Raw genomic sequence first — 17,201 nt, 5'->3', positions numbered from 1 at the left:
GAGCACCTTCTACAACCATTATAGACTAGACCTGGGTGCTTCCTCAGACCTCTCCTTTGGTGTCAGGGTTCTGCAGGCTGTAGTCCCTCCCTAAAGTAATTATTACTCTCTGTAATTCTCTCAGGTTGCGTTGTCATGGAAGACCGAATAAAGTCGTAGTTACTCACCGGTTAACGGTATTTTTCTGAGTCCATGACAGCACCCGTATATTCCCTCCCTTTAGTTTAATTTGGGTGTGCACTTCTTCCTCTTATATGTACACGAGTAATTAATAGTCGTGTAAGAGTATTGTATATAAATTATGCTATTAACTTTTTTGGTCCTCTTGTGCTCTGTAAACCAACTGATGCGTGGGAGAGGTGCCGCCCTCATGTATCTTTAGGATTTCCTGTTCCTGGAGGGCGGATCTCCTCTCTCAGGTGGTGCTGTCATGGACTCCGAAAAATACCGTTAACCGGTGAGTAACTACGACTTTCAGGAGAATTACATAAGATAGAAAAAAAAAAAGCAAATCTAATTTCAAACTTGCTTATTTTAAGACTATGTTATTTACTAAAGCAATTTAATAACGAGAGTACCAATTTAAAGAGATTTCAGTGCCGTAGGGTGACATGGAGATCTACAGTATGTATGTATGTTCTGGATGCTTAATAAGATTTTTGCGCATTTAGTTTTATAGAATCTATTAGAACAGTGTTCACCAACTTCATTCCTCAAAAGCCACCAACACATCAATTTTTCTGGATTTGGAATTATCACCTGGGCAACACTCAAGAAATACTGTAAACATGATCTGTGAACAACCTTGGGCTATGATTTTGCCCTTACATATTTTTTTTATTTTATTGGTGACTATGGCATGTGCTGTTCCCACACCAGTGTAGGTGGACCATATAGAAATGTCTACATAAAGGAATTTTTTGCTCCCATTTCACCCTCCCCTATGTCCCAATTAGGGTGTTACAATGTTTTCCCCTTCTTGGTTGAAGGGTTCAATATTGATTGGTGTTTCCACCTGGTACTTTATTTGTCTCTCTATCATGTCTCCACCTTGATACTGACTCATTTTGTTTAAATTGATATTTTTGTAAGAAATGTGCACTAATAAAAATGTATGTTTTACTGATGTGATTTTGAAAAGTGGCTTTTTTGTTGGGTTGATTGACTCCGATTTTCTATGAAGGTTTCCAAACATGATCTGTTGTAGACACTTCAGGACTGGAGTTAAGGAACATTTTGTTAGACCATAAAGTGTGGTTGTTTAATAACATGCTGTATGATATATATCTAGTGCCATTTGGAGGGTCCATTGTCATGATCCGGACCGGGTTTTGACTCCTTTCTTTCCATGTTCCTGGTCTAGTCATTTCAGGGGTTAACTTTTCTCAGCTTCAGTTTGGTTTCAGGTTTGCAGGTTTCCATCCTGCAGGCGGTATCAGCTGTAGTTCAGCCTTTGGCATGTGTATCTGACTCTGGTATATCCTGATTTGTCCTGCTGTGATCCCTGACTTTCCCCGTGTCTGTTTATTCCCTCTGTCTGTCCTTACTTAGTGTTTCCCTATAAGTTTTTTGATTCCCTGTTTTTTTACTTGGCTTGTATTCAGACATGCTTTTGTCTTTTGCTTTGTCTTATCCGCTTCCAACCGTTGTTGATCCCCTGGCTTGTTTCTGACCACTTGTACTGCTGTGACCTCTGGTACTTCTGCTCCTGACTCTTTCTGACTTGGCTTGTCTGACCACTCTTTCGCCACCTGTTGGTGCTTGTGCTGCTCCTTAGGGTTGCTACGTTGTGTGCAACCTCTCTTTCCTCACCAGCACCCCCTGGTGAAGGTTGCGATAGACTGCACTGCAGTAGCATGACATCCATAGAGTGAATTTGATTTTGTGATAGGGATCCATAGGTCTTGCAATGTTCAATAGAGTATTACCAGAATCTGAATGCACTTACATAAAACCAACACTTCACCAACTAGCATGTTGGTTCAGTGTTACAAATGAGTTTTGACAGTGGGAACCCTAAAAATTAAGCATCTGCTAGAATTCTCTATTGGAGGAACTTATTCTGGAGATGAGCGAATATTTTCGGAAAACAAACGCCAAATCCGAATTTGTCATATACATGCAATATTCGTGCAATAATTGTGCCGAATTTATGTTTGACGATCGTTTCCGTACATATTCACTTATCTCTACTCTCATAGACCCCAAAGGTGTTCGGCAATGTTAGGTGAATAATGCAAATACAGCAATCGCAATCCAAGCTAAATATTGAAATATTCGCTCATCTCTAAGTTATTGCTGTAAAAACCAATGTTTAAGGCTAGTTTCACATTAGCGTTCTTGGGCGCAGCGCCAGCAAAATCAGACCAGCACACGATCTGCGTATCCAACGCTAAATATAGGAAATGCTGATCATGCGATCAGAGTCGGAACTGACCGGAGGGGGCGCGGCCGGGGCTTAGCGGCGACCCTGCGCTGCGCCAAAGAACGCTAGTGTGAAATTAGCCTAACACAAGTCGAGAGGAAAGAGAAAATTTGGACTTCTTCATTAGCTAGAGCTTGAGACTTACAGCTCTAAAGCATTCTGACACCCATTGAAAAAAAAATTCTGTGCAAAAGTTTTAAGCAGGTGTGGAAAAAAATGCTGCAAAGTAAGAATGCATTTATAAACAAAAGTGTTAATAGATTAATTTTATCAATGAAAAAATGCAAAGTGAATGAATAATAGAAAAATCTAAGTCAGATCAGTATTTGGTGTGACCACGCTTTCCCTACAAAACCGCATCAGATCATCAATTGTTCTAGGTAATGTACACTTGCACACAGTTTTTGAAGGAACTCAGCAAGGAGGTTGTCCCACCCGTCTTGGAGAACGAACCACAGATTTTCTGTGGATGTAGGCTTGCTGAAATCCTTTTGTCTCGTTATGTAATCCCAGACTCGATGATAATGAGACAAGGACTATCTGGGGTCATATCATCACAACCTGAATACGTTCTTCTTTACATGAATATAGTTTTTAATAACACTGGCTGCAGGTGTGGGGTCATTTGGCTCCAGCTTTGTTCTGCAGGAGGACATCAGATTCCTCTGCATGTATACTTCAGTATCAATAATACCATCAATCTTGACCATTTTATGAAATGTCAACCCAAACTTGCAAGGACCCTCCACCTCCACTATTGCCTGCAGACACTCATTATCGTACCTCTTCCCAACTCTTCCAGCTCTTGCTTGCAGCTACATTTTTTACATTTTGACTCATTAGTCCAGAATACCTGCTGCCTCTTTCTGCATCCCAGTTCCTATGTTTTCATGAGTCCTGTTGACTTGTTTCCAGGTCGAATTTATGGCTTTTGTGGACTCAATTGTTCTATGAAAACTACTTTTGGTCAGACTTCTCATAATAGTAGTTGGTTGTAGCTATGTCCACTAGTTGTGGCCGGTTCTGAGCAGATGGAACTGCTGGACATCTTGTGATTTTGAATAGAAGCATGATGAGTCTTTTATTTGCAATACTAACTTTGCTACTGCAACTATGGTCCTCAACGTTGCCATTTCTTGGTGTCCTCAATGTTGAGAAATACAGGCAGATACTTATCCATCATGCAATACCATCAAGGAGGCATCTGATTGGCTCCAGCAGGATAATGGTCTCAAACATGTCTTTAAGAACTATTTTCAACATAAAGAAGACCAATGAGTCCTGGAAGTGATGAGCCTTGATCTCTCATCATTGAGTCTGAAGAGACAGAAGGATTTGCACAAGCGATGTCCACGGAAGATCTGTGGTTAGTTCTCCAAGATGTTTGGAACAACCTCCCTGCCGAGTTCCTTCAAAAATTGTATAAAGTACACCTAGAAGAATTGATGCTGGTTTGAAGGACAAAGGATGGTCACCAAATACTTATTAGATTTAGATTTCTCTTTTCCTCATTCATTTAACGATTTGTTAAATGAGAAAAATTAAACCATTAACATTTCTATTTTTGAAAGCATTCTTGATTTGCAGCATTTTATTTACACCTGCCTAAAACTTTGGTACTGTACACTTAATATATTAAAAATGCAAAATAGAAAGCGATTTTCGAAAATAAAAAAAAGAACATTGCATCCGCACAGATTTACGCCATCACTGCTGCTCCTGATGATTCATACATACAGTAGCCCCATTGGAATTGCCTAATTAAATATAGTATTATTTGCTTGCTAGGAAAAGAACAATTTTTATGGTTTTGTTGCTTCTGGAGACTATAACCATAATGTTTGCAAGATAAGCTTTATGGAAAATAATGTGGTTTATAGAGCCATAGATTTAATTGGTATTTCAGATGACATTATCAAATAAGTCAATAGTGCATTGTTCAGAAGATCTGTTTCAGGAGCAAAACTTATGTGGATTAGAATAAGAAGCCTGAACTTTTCATTAACTCGGTTGTTTGTACAAGTAAATGAATAGGTTTGCAAAGCCACATGCTTCTATTACTATGTCTTTTTATTTCTTTAGAGCAGCGTTCCCCAGCCTGTGGTTCTGCAACGTTTGCAAAGCAACAACTACCACCATGCAATGACAACCTGTCAAGACACGCTGAGAGTCTTGCTGCCGACAGACTTGCAAAAAGGGCACGAGTTCCATTAAGACCAATGTTTAATACTACAGTATTGATACTTTAGAAAGAAAAAACCTCAATGAGGAAAATGCCATTGGCTCCGTCTTAGGGGAAAATACTGGTCGCCAATAATGGCAATCGGGAAAAATCCATGGATTAACTTTCCTATATTAGATATCTATGACCTATGGTTTCTAATATTTTTATTTTCAATATACCACATGGATTTTCTCTTCGGGGATAAAGAGAGAGAGAGAAGTGCTTTTCTTAATGGAATAAATAAATAATAATGTGACCGTTCAAATAAGAGGCGCTCATCTGCTGATGTTCTACAGGTAGGGAACAACTTCATATAAGACTTATACTGTATGAGGAACAAATGGGTGCAACCAATCTGGTTGCTATGGGATAATTTTCCAGGGAGAGTTCCAATAGGGCATGGTTGGGATAGGAAGACCCAGGTTTAAGACAAAAAAGAAAACAAGAACCGTATACCATTGAATGGTTGGGAAAGGGTGCATGGGAATACACCAGGAAATAAGAAACATTAGAATTTGGCATTATGTTCCACTGCTGTCATCTGATGTGGTTGAGAAGTCTGGGCAAATCCAGTCCTTGTTCATTTTGATAAGAATCATCCTGTCAGCATTTTTCACTGACAGGCAGATGCGCCTATCCGTTATTATGCCCTTGGCAGCATTAAAAACGCTAGTGGCAGGGCGGGCCAGCACCTCCAAGGCATAGAATGCCAGATGTCCAGCATGCATACCTACACATATGGAACAGAGAAATCACGGAGGATTCTGATACGGCCAGCTAAGTACTCCATCATTTTCCAAAACTTTTCTCTCCTTGTCAGAGTAACACGCTATCAGGGCCTGGGTGTTGGGATGGTACAATGAAAGTGTCCGAGACATTTGATAAGCAGTATTTATATTGAATAGAATAGATAAAGATTTGGGCTCTAGGTTTCTGCATCAAGGCCTGTAATGCATTACTAGCCCTTCTCCAGCAGCTTTCCCTACACTAAATAGAGCTAACAGTGGTATTTATATTTATTAGAATAGATGAAGCCCTGAAATGGACTATTTGGTTATAGGTTTCAATAGAAAGGACTGTAAGGCCGTCTATTCCCAGCCTGGATGCCTGTAATGCAAACTTTCCCTTCTCCAGCAACTCTCCCTACTCTGTTTCCAGAGTACAGTGTGGCGAGCATTGCGTCTTATACAGTCAAGATGACAGTTTGTGGCCATGCAATCACAGTAATGCCAGTAGCCAACATTGCTGCGGCATTACCGTAACTGTCAGGCAATCCCTGCATGTCTTGTAGATGAAAAAAAGCCTGGGCGGGGACTCGAGCATGGCACCCGAGCACCAGGGACGCTCGATCGAGTACCAGGGATGCTTGATAGAGTACCGAGCGTGCCCGAGCACCCCCATACTTGATCAAGTATCATGCAGTGCCAAGAACAAACTTTGACCAATAGTAGTCAGTACCTGTGTCATCAAAGATCAGTAGATGCCAGTTTGTACAGCAGAGTAGTTTTTCATCTCCAGAGTCACTGGATAAGTCTCTCTCTCCTGCAGAATGTAAGCTTTTATATTCAGCAGGGTCTTTTCTTTCATTTTTGTAGACTATAAGCTCTTATGGTCAGCAGGGTCCTCTCTCTCTTCTGTAGACTATAAGCTCTTATGGTAAGTGGGATCCTCTCTCTCTCCTGTAGAATGTAAGCTCATGGTTAGAGGGGTCCTCTCTATTTACTGTAGAGTGTAAGTTCTTATGATTAGCAGGGGTCTTGCTCTCACCTGTGGAGTGTAAGCTCTTATGATCTGCGAGGTCTTCTCTCTCTCCTGTAGAGTGTAAGCTCTTATGATTAGTGGGATCTTCTCTCTGTTTCGCCTGTGGAGTATAAGCCCTTATGGTCAGCGGAGTCCTCTCCCTCGCATGTATTTTCCGAGCAATTACAATCTTTCCAGTATTGAGATTTCCACCAGTATGTTCGTCACAAATCAAACTGTTTAGGAAGTTTCCGCAAAACCCCTTAATTTGAATTTTCAAAAGATCCAAACTTTTCTAGCCACATGCCATATTCTTGAATTGAATAACTCCCACTATAAACTAAAATAATTAATAATTTTTTGGCAATGACCTCCAACATGTGGCGCCCCAGCTGTTGAAAACTACCTCTTCTAACATGCCCGGACAATGGAAAACTGTAAGAGTATGCTGAAGTCGTAGTTTTGTAAAAGCCAGAGAGGTACATGTTAAAGTCCATTGCTATATAACATAATACCAGCTGGTGTAGTATTTTTTAATGAAGGCGTGTGTTAATCCTAATTTTGCATGCATGATGCATAGCTGCACACATACAAAACTCATTGCACTCGTGCCGGCACTGATTTATTCCGCTTGTGTCCATCATCACACAAGCATCTACGACACAAGCGGAACGAACAGATAGATCTCGCACTCAAAAAGCTCCCATGGGCTGAAGTCTCTTCATTGGCGCTCTTGAAAGTATTTGCTTTGTCAATAAAATAAAAAAAGCAAATGTCAGGCTAGAAGGCCTATGAAGATGATTTATAAATCTCTTTTTGAATATCTTAAATGAAGAGAAAAAAAAAACACATAAATGAAATCCGCAGTGCTCTATTAAAAAATCAGATTTGCATCATCAGACTTGAAAGAAAAAGTTAAACAGTTTGAGAAAAAAAGTCAAGTTATTAATTCCTAAAGGTTATGAGTAGAGTTGAGCGAAACGGGTCGAAAAAATTCAAAAGTCGCCGACTTTTGGCAAAGTCGGGTTTCATGAAACGAAACCCGACCCTAGGATGAGGTCGGCCACGAGGTCGGCGACTTACGCGCCAAAGTCGCGTTTCAAAAGTTTGTTTTGCGCTCTTTTTCAGCCAATCAGGATCCACGGACACTGTGGGCAACGTGATGACCTAGGCACGGGTCACCACCATCTTTCAGAAGGGCATGCAAGTGATTGGCTTGCTTTGGTGGGAGTCAAAGGGGGTATAAAAGGGCGTGCACGCCGACCGCCATCTTACTTCTGCCGATCTTAGTATAGGGAGAGGTTGCTGCTGATTCTGTAGGGAGAGCGTTAGGCAGGGAAGAAGACAAAAAAACTGCTTCTGCTGCTAGCGATTTGGCCTGCACAACACACAAGTCACTGTGTGTGCAGTGCAAGGGGAGGCTATATAGTGGTGTATCAGTGGTGTTGGTTGTTGGGCTGCCTTTTAAGGCTTCCTGACACGCTGGCATTGCTGTTTACCCACTGCTCCGCAAACTGCTTTTTTAAAAGCAATCCAATCTCCCTTATCCTCTAGTCACTTTTGTCACAGCTGTGCCATCGAGCGTGTCACATAGCGCTCAGATATCAGTGGGCCTCACACAATCCACAAGTGTCCAGTGTCCAAAAGTGTGCGCAGAGATTCAAAATCTCCATTATCCTCTCGTCACTTTGGTCACAGGCAGCTGTGCCATCGAGCGTGTCACATAGCGCTCAGATATCAGTGGGCCTCACACAATCCACAAGTGTCCAGTGTCCAAAAGTGTGCGCAGAGATTCAAAATCTCCATTATCCTCTCGTCACTTTGGTCACAGGCAGCTGTGCCATCGAGCGTGTCACATAGCGCTCAGATATCAGTGGGCCTCACACAATCCACAAGTGTCCAGTGTCCAAAAGTGTGCGCAGAGATTCAAAATCTCCATTATCCTCTCGTCACTTTGGTCACAGGCAGCTGTGCCATCGAGCCTGTCACATAGCGCTCAGATATCAGTGGGCCTCACACAATCCACAAGTGTCCAGTGTCCAAAAGTGTGCGCAGAGATTCAAAATCTCCATTATCCTCTCGTCACTTTGGTCACAGGCAGCTGTGCCATCGAGCGTGTCACATAGCGCTCAGATATCAGTGGGCCTCACACAATCCACAAGTGTCCAGTGTCCAAAAGTGTGTGCAGAGATTCAAAATCTCCATTATCCTCTCGTCACTTTGGTCACAGGCAGCTGTGCCATCGAGCGTGTCACATAGCGCTCAGATATCAGTGGGCCTCACACAATCCACAAGTGTCCAGTGTCCAAAAGTGTGCGCAGAGATTCAAAATCTCCATTATCCTCTCGTCACTTTGGTCACAGGCAGCTGTGCCATAGAGCGTGTCACATAGCGCTCAGATATCAGTGGGCCTCACACAATCCACAAGTGTCCAGTGTCCAAAAGTGTGCGCAGAGATTCAAAATCTCCATTATCCTCTCGTCACTTTGGTCACAGGCAGCTGTGCCATCGAGCCTGTCACATAGCGCTCAGATATCAGTGGGCCTCACACAATCCACAAGTGTCCAGTGTCCAAAAGTGTGCGCAGAGATTCAAAATCTCCATTATCCTCTCGTCACTTTGGTCACAGGCAGCTGTGCCATCGAGCGTGTCACATAGCGCTCAGATATCAGTGGGCCTCACACAATCCACAAGTGTCCAGTGTCCAAAAGTGTGCGCAGAGATTCAAAATCTCCATTATCCTCTCGTCACTTTGGTCACAGGCAGCTGTGCCATCGAGCGTGTCACATAGCGCTCAGATATCAGTGGGCCTCACACAATCCACAAGTGTCCAGTGTCCAAAAGTGTGCGCAGAGATTCAAAATCTCCATTATCCTCTCGTCACTTTGGTCACAGGCAGCTGTGCCATCGAGCGTGTCACATAGCGCTCAGATATCAGTGGGCCTCACACAATCCACAAGTGTCCAGTGTCCAAAAGTGTGCGCAGAGATTCAATATCTCCATTATCCTCTCGTCACTTTGGTCACAGGCAGCTGTGCCATCGAGCGTGTCACATAGCGCTCAGATATCAGTGGGCCTCACACAATCCACAAGTGTCCAGTGTCCAAAAGTGTGCGCAGAGATTCAAAATCTCCATTATCCTCTCGTCACTTTGGTCACAGGCAGCTGTGCCATCGAGCGTGTCACATAGCGCTCAGATATCAGTGGGCCTCACACAATCCACAAGTGTCCAGTGTCCAAAAGTGCGCGCAGAAATTCAAAATCTCCATTATCCTCTCGTCACTTTGGTCACAGGCAGCTGTGCCATCGAGCGTGTCACATAGCGCTCAGATATCAGTGGGCCTCACACAATCCACAAGTGTCCAGTGTCCAAAAGTGTGCGCAGAGATTCAAAATCTCCATTATCCTCTCATCACTTTGGTCACAGGCAGCTGTGCCATCGAGCCTGTCACATAGCGCTCAGATATCAGTGGGCCTCACACAATCCACAAGTGTCCAGTGTCCAAAAGTGTGCGCAGAGATTCAAAATCTCCATTATCCTCTCGTCACTTTGGTCACAGGCAGCTGTGCCATGAGCGTGTCACATAGCGCTCAGATATCAGTGGGCCTCACACAATCCACAAGTGTCCAGTGTCCAAAAGTGTGCGCAGAGATTCAAAATCTCCATTATCCTCTCGTCACTTTGGTCACAGGCAGCTGTGCCATCGAGCGTGTCACATAGCGCTCAGATATCAGTGGGCCTCACACAATCCAAAAGTGTCCACTGTCCACAAGTGTGTGCAGAAATTCTAAATCTCCCCTGTCCTATAGACACCTTGTACCTTGTTTTACATTACTATATAGTTTGTTGGATTTTGTCTACATTTCTACCAAAAATGAGGAAGGCTGGTGGAAGAGGCCGTGGAATTGGGCTGGGGTTGGCAGCTGGTAATGATGGTGTTGGTGGTGGATCTGATTGTAGTGGCAAGAGCAAAATAGGACCGAATGCAGGAGGTGCTGACCCTGCGTCATCGTCTGTCTACATAAGGCCTCGAACGCTTTGTTTTCTAGGAGTTGGCAAACCGCTTTTGAAGGCAGAGCATCAGGAAAAAGTTTTGTCTTACATTGCTGACTCAGCCTCCAGCTCTATCGCCTCCTCTTCTTCAGTTGTAAAAAGTAAAAGCACTGAGTCGTCATTGGAGGCTCATGTTCATGAACCACACCTTTCCTTGTGTCCTTCACCCCAACCAAGATTGAAGGATGACGCAGGCCATTCTACTGATTACTCCATGGAGCTGTTTTCACATACCATGCCTGGATTATCAAGTCAAATGGTGAATTATCCAGGCCAAGATGAATCTGACATGGAGTGCACTGATGCACAGCCGCTGATGGATGATTCTGCTGGTACATTCACTCAGAGCACTACATTGTCCTCGCAGTGTACAGAGCCAGATTTTGACCCTGATGAGACTCAGGTGCCCCTTCCCGCACACTATACCACCATACACGGTGACACAGAGAAAGGTGCACATGACATAGAAGAGGAGGTGATGGATGACCCAGTTGTTGACCCAGATTGGCATCCATTGGGGGAAGAGGGTGCTGCTTCCAATAGCTCAGATGAGGAGCATCCACAGCAGACATCGACATCGCAACAGCTGTTATCTGGCAGGCCCGGAGCACTCCAAAGACAGGTTCCAAACATCAAAAGAGTTGCTGGACAGCTTGTCCAGAGGGTCAAAAGATCACAGCGTGCTAGGCCGCAAAATGTCTGCCAAAGTAGGAAGAGTGCAGTGTGGCACTTTTTTGAACAAAATCCTCATGATCAGGCCAAGGTTATCTGTAAGAAGTGCGCAAAGACCTTTAGCCGAGGGAAAAATCTGAAAAATTTGAATACCAGTTGCATGCTTAGACATTTAACCAGCATGCACTTGCAAGCGTGGACACAACACCAAACCTCAAGTGCCACATGTGCAACTGATCACAACGAAGGTAGTCAGCAACGCTACATTGTTTCCCCCACTGTAAGCACACCGGTTAGCACAGCAGCAAATGTTGAGGTGTCGTTGCAAGGCCACAGCAGTCAGGGAATCCCACTGGTATATCAACGAAAGACTGATTCTAGGCCATCAGAAAGAACACCAACTCCATCACCATCATCAACCCCTCTCTCAGTCCGCCCTGTCCACCGCTACTTCCACCATATGCAGCTCTCAAGTCCAGCTCACCCTCCCAGACACTATGAGTAGGTCAAGAAAGTACTCAGTCTCTCATCCGCGTACACTGGGTTTGAACGCCCACATTGCCAAACTAATCTCGTTTGAGATGATGCCCTTTCGGTTGGTGGAAAGCACAGCTTTCCGCGAACTCATGGCCTTTGCAGTACCACGCTATGACCTACCCAGTCGCCACTTCTTCTCTCGCAAAGCCATCCCAGCCCTCCACCATCATGTGAAAGACCGCATTGTCCATGCACTCAAGCAGTCAGTGAGCGGAAAGGTGCACCTCACAACTGATGCATGGTCCAGTCGGCATGGCCAGGGCCGTTACGTGTCCATCACTGCGCACTGGGTTAATGTGGTGGATGCAGGGTCCACAGGGGACAGCGGTGGTGGGACAGTGCTGCCTAGCCCACGGTATAGGAAACAGTTGGCTGTAGGCGTTCGACCCTCCTCCTCCTCCTCCTCCTCCTCCTCCTCCAGAAGCGAAAGCTCGTCCACAGAGCGCAGTCGTACGAGCACTCCATCTGCAGCTGCCACTGTTGCACACGATGTGTCCCCCTATCGAGCAGCTAGTGGAAAGTGTCAGCAGGCTGTGTTGCAGATGATGTGTTTGGGCGACAGACACACCGCCGAGGTGCTGGCCGAGTACTTGAAGCGACAAACTGAGTCATGGCTGGGCAGTGTACATCTTGAGACAGGCAAGGTAGTTAGTGATAACGGGCGTAATTTTGTGGCAGCCATAGCCCTTTCACAACTCAGCCACATACCTTGCTTGGCTCACACCTTGAACCTGGTGGTGCAGTGCTTCCTCAAAAATTATCCGGAGTTAACAGCCCTGCTCCAGAAGGTGCGAAGACTGTGCGCGCACATCCGCCGGTCGCCTGTACACTCCGTTCGTATGCAGAAGCTGCAGCGATTGCTCCACCTTCCCAACCACCGCCTCATTATCGACATTGCAACAAGGTGGAACTCCACCCTGCACATGGTGGAGCGGCTGTGTGAGCAGAGGCAGGCCATAATGCATTTGTGGGAGGATACACGGCCAGGCACTTTGAGAGCAGACATGGAGTTGACAGGCGTGCAGTGGTCGAAGCTGAAAGACCTTTGTAAAGTCCTTCAGTGTTTTGAGGAATGCACACGGCTGGTAAGCGCAGACGACGCCATCCTAAGCATGAGCATCCCACTTATGCGTCTGCTCATGCAAACTTTGACGCACCTTAAGGAGCAGGCGTCTGCAGCCAATGTTGATGAGGAGGAAGAGGAGGAGGGAATCCTTGATGACATTCAGCCATTGTCTGCTCAGGGACCTCTCCTGGACGAGGTGGAGGAAGAAGAGGAGGAGGAGGAGGAGGATGATGGGGATGATTACTTAGGGGAGGAGGATGCATCTCGTGGGGCAAGTGAAAATGTTGGCGTGGCAAGGTCTGGTACAGGGTTTGTGCGTGACTGGAGGGATGTGGATTTGCCAGAAAGTGCTCCTCCACCCAGCACTCGCAGTGCATCATTGACACTGGGAACATTGGCCCACATGTCAGATTATGCCTTGCAGATCCTAAAAAGGGACCCCCGCATTGCCAAAATGATGAACGATGACGACTACTGGTTGGCCAGCATCCTGGATCCACGCTATAAAGGCAAATTACAAAACATCATGCCACAGGAGAACCTTGACCTAATATTGGCTAATAAACAAGCAACTCTGGTAAATCGGTTGCTTGAGGCATTCCCAGCACACAGCAGCGGTGATGGTTCTCACACGAGCCGTACGGGCCGGGGGCAGCTTGGCAGAGTTGTTCGTGGTGCACACAGCAGAAGTGGCGTTGGAGACAGGGGTTTCATGACAATGTTGTGGACTGATTTTTCAAATACCGCTCACACAACTGGTAATACTGCATCGATGGAAAGTGACAGGAGACAGCAGTTGTCAACTATGGTTACAAACTACTTTTCCTCCCATATCGATGTTCTCTCATTCCCCTTTGACTATTGGGCCGCTAAACTAGACACCTGGCCTGAATTGGTCCAATATGCCTTACAGGAGCTCGCTTGCCCAGCTGCAAGTGTGCTATCGGAAAGAGTCTTCAGTGCGGCTGGATCAATCCTGACAGAAAAAAGGACCCGTCTGTCAACCCAAATGTGGATGATCTAACCTTCATTAAAATGATCCACGCATGGGTTTCCAAGGATTTTGTCCCACCTTCCCCTGATGACACATAGGGTGACAGAAAAATGGCTTGCTTTGGTCCACCTCTTCCTGGTACTTCACCTATTTCGCCTTTTGCATCAGCTGAATGTCCAACATCAACTCCCTAACTGTGCTGCCTCCCCCCCCCCATGGCCGGGGTCACCACCTAGCGCACGACACCGTGCGAGTGCCTTTGCCCTGGACAGGTGGGTAGGCTGACTCTTGGGCGCGGGCACTGGCACAGGGTCCCTCATAGTGCAATCAAGTGTCTCTGACGGTGGTGGTGCACACCCGCCGTCAGACACAACGCTGTACTATGAGGGGCCCAGTGCCAGTACCGACGCCCACGAGTGGGCCCCCCTTGCTTGGGCAGGGCCCCAGCATTTGCAATCTTTACCTCTCCCTGCTCCTCCGCTGTGTAATCTGGGCCGTCAAATCCATACTGTGCCTGACACCGTCTGAGCCTGCCTCCTGAGACATATATTTTGAATGTGTACGCTATCCATACATGTTATCCGGGGATACGGTACCCTTTCTAACCTTTGTGCAATCACGTGCAATCCATACTGGGCCTAACACCGTCTGAGCCTGCCTCCTGAGACATATATTTTGAATGTGTACGCTATCCATACATGTTATCCGGGGATACGATACCCTTTCTAACCTTTGTGCAATCACGTGCAATCCATACTGGGCCTAACACCGTCTGAGCCTACCTCCTGAGACATATATTTTGAATGTGTACGCTATCCATACATGTTATCCGGGGATACGGTACCCTTTCTAACCTTTGTGCAATCCATACTGGGCCTAACACCGTCTGAGCCTGCCTCCTGAGACATATATTTTGAATGTGTACGCTATCCATACATGTTATCCGGGGATACGGTACCCTTTCTAACCTTTGTGCAATCACGTGCAATCCATACTGGGCCTAACACCTTCTGAGCCTGCCTCCTGAGACATATATTTTGAATGTGTACGCTATCCATACATGTTATCCGGGGATACGGTACCCTTTCTAACCTTTGTGCAATCACGTGCAATCCATACTGGGCCTAACACCGTCTGAGCCTGCCTCCTGAGACATATATTTTGAATGTGTACGCTATCCATACATGTTATCCGGGGATACGGTACCCTTTCTAACCTTTGTGCAATCACGTGCAATCCATACTGGGCCTAACACCGTCTGAGCCTGCCTCCTGAGACATATATTTTGAATGTGTACGCTATCCATACATGTTATCCGGGGATACGGTACCCTTTCTAACCTTTGTGCAATCCATACTGGGCCTAACACCGTCTGAGCCTGCCACCTGAGACATATATTTTGAATGTGTACGCTATCCATACATGTTATCCGGGGATACGGTACCCTTTCTAACCTTTGTGCAATCACGTGCAATCCATACTGTGCCTGACACCGTCTGAGCCTGCCTCCTGAGACATATATTTTGAATGTGTACGCTATCCATACATGTTATCCAGGGATACGGTACCCTTTCTAACCTTTGTGCAATCACGTGCAATCCATACTGTGCCTGACACCGTCTGAGCCTGCCTCCTGAGACATATATTTTGAATGTGTACGCTATCCATACATGTTATCCAGGGATACGGTACCCTTTCTAACCTTTGTGCAATCACGTGCAATCCATACTGGGCGTGAGAACGGCTGGCGAGCTGTTAAGCAAGCTACAGCACCTGTCCAGACAAGTACAGGGATTCCCTAGCGAGGAGACTTATTTGATTGTTTTCAATGTTGGGACAGCAATTTTTGGGGAGCACTATACTCTGGAGAATGATAGATGGGGCCCACCATACACTGGAACATTCCAAAGGTGGACATCAGACACTGGAGCAGCATTTACAGGGCCCATTATACACTAGAGCATTAGAAATGGGGCCCATTATGTTTGGAGCATTATTTGGGCCCATAAGACATTGGAGCTTCATCCATGGGGACCAACATATACTGTAGCATTATGTGGAGCTCATCATATACTGTTTCAAACATTATATGGGACCAATGATTCTGTATGGAGAAATAGATGGGCCTCGTCATGAGATGTAAAAAGTGAGGTATTTTTCTTTGTACTATACCGCTATTTATCTGCCGTATCGGAGCATGATGAGTTGTGGTATGTGTTAAAGGGGCGCTCTTTCGCCCAGGGCACATGAAAACCTGCAGCCAGCCCTCCCCCCCCCCCCCCCCAACTTTAGCCAAATAACCCCCATTTTTCAGTGCGTAACTTGTATTATGAAGTTAATTAAGGTTGACAAGCTTAAGTAAGAAGAATTGATGCTTTTGGCATTCAAATGGGCACTGTAGGTGTGTTTCCTGTCCTCTTCTCACTGCCGACTTTTATTCCCCATTGACTTACATTGGGTTTCGTGTTTCGGGACGACCCCGACTTTTCCCTATAATCGGACGATCTTGCTCGACCCGACTTTTGGAAAAGTCGGGTTTCACGAAACGAAACGCGACCCTAAAAAAACAAAAGTCGCTCAACTCTAGTTATGAGCTTTGCAGTTCTAGTTTTTTTTTACTTTTCCGACACCTATAAAATTGGCATAAAAAAATAAAATATAATGAAACAAATATAAAACATTCAGAAAATATGCAATGGCCACTATTGATAATCCATAATGAATGAATACCTCTCCTGAGGTTGTGTTAAAGGGAATCTGTCACCGGATGTTGGAAGCCTATGTAAATAGCCTGGGTCCGGTCCGATGGGCGGTGATTCTTCTTTTTTCTCTACCCCATCCGTGGCCCCCGTCCGATCTTCTCCGGTATTATAGTAGTTCTCCATAGTTCGAGCGTGCGCAAAGCAATCTTGCTTCGTGCACGCTCAGAATGCTTTGCCCAACTGCAGGCAAAGCCGATAATCATTACTGCACATGCGCCGGTACACTATGTCCCGGAAGTATTTCGCTGTGTTCCGGGACTTAGTGTATCGGCGCATGCGCAGTAATGATTATCGGCTTTGCCGGCAGTTGGGCAAAGCATACTGCATGTGCGCAAAGCAAGATTGCTTTGCGTACGCGTGAACTATGGAGAACTACTGTAATACCGGAGAAGATCACGGACTGGGGCCACGGATGGGGTGGAGAAAAAAGAAGAAACACCGCCCATCGGACCAGACCCAGGCCATTTACATAGGCCTCCAACATCCGGTAAGAGATTCCCTTTAAAGGATAATTGTACTTTCAAGTCCCTGTTTGTACATGATCTGGGGCAAGGAAATAGGCGCTCCCTGTGTAACACTGCTAATTTCGGGGGAGGATGGGTCGCTCACCTGTGCAGGTGTAGTGAAATAAATTATGGCTGCTGCTCCGACCACTTTGCTTACATTGGGGGTAGGAGGACATGACAAGTGAAGGAGATGATGTCTGATGGAGTATCACCTACTCCAA

The 17,201-nt window shown here is 45.6% G+C and overlaps 1 long non-coding RNA gene across 18 annotated transcripts in view; it reads left to right on the top strand.

Annotated features, from left to right (window-relative positions):
- The window catches only part of LOC141096282 (uncharacterized), a 352,604-nt gene that overhangs the window by 67,272 nt on the left and 268,131 nt on the right, over window positions 1-17,201 (top strand). The window contains exon 3 of one of the 18 annotated variants that reach the window (XR_012233632.1): window positions 4,508-4,919. The exons of the other annotated variants lie outside the window; for them this stretch is intronic. This is a non-coding gene — a long non-coding RNA (uncharacterized lncRNA). Of the gene's footprint in view, window positions 1-4,507; window positions 4,920-17,201 lie in introns of those variants that run through there. 18 annotated transcript variants of the gene reach the window in all.

Source organism: Dendrobates tinctorius, unplaced genomic scaffold (assembly GCF_039654945.1).
Source record: "Dendrobates tinctorius isolate UK_male_01 unplaced genomic scaffold, ASM3965494v1 ptg000009l, whole genome shotgun sequence".
In the NCBI taxonomy this organism is placed as follows: Eukaryota; Metazoa; Chordata; class Amphibia; order Anura; family Dendrobatidae; genus Dendrobates; species Dendrobates tinctorius.
This window is presented reverse-complemented; position numbering and strand designations above follow the sequence as displayed.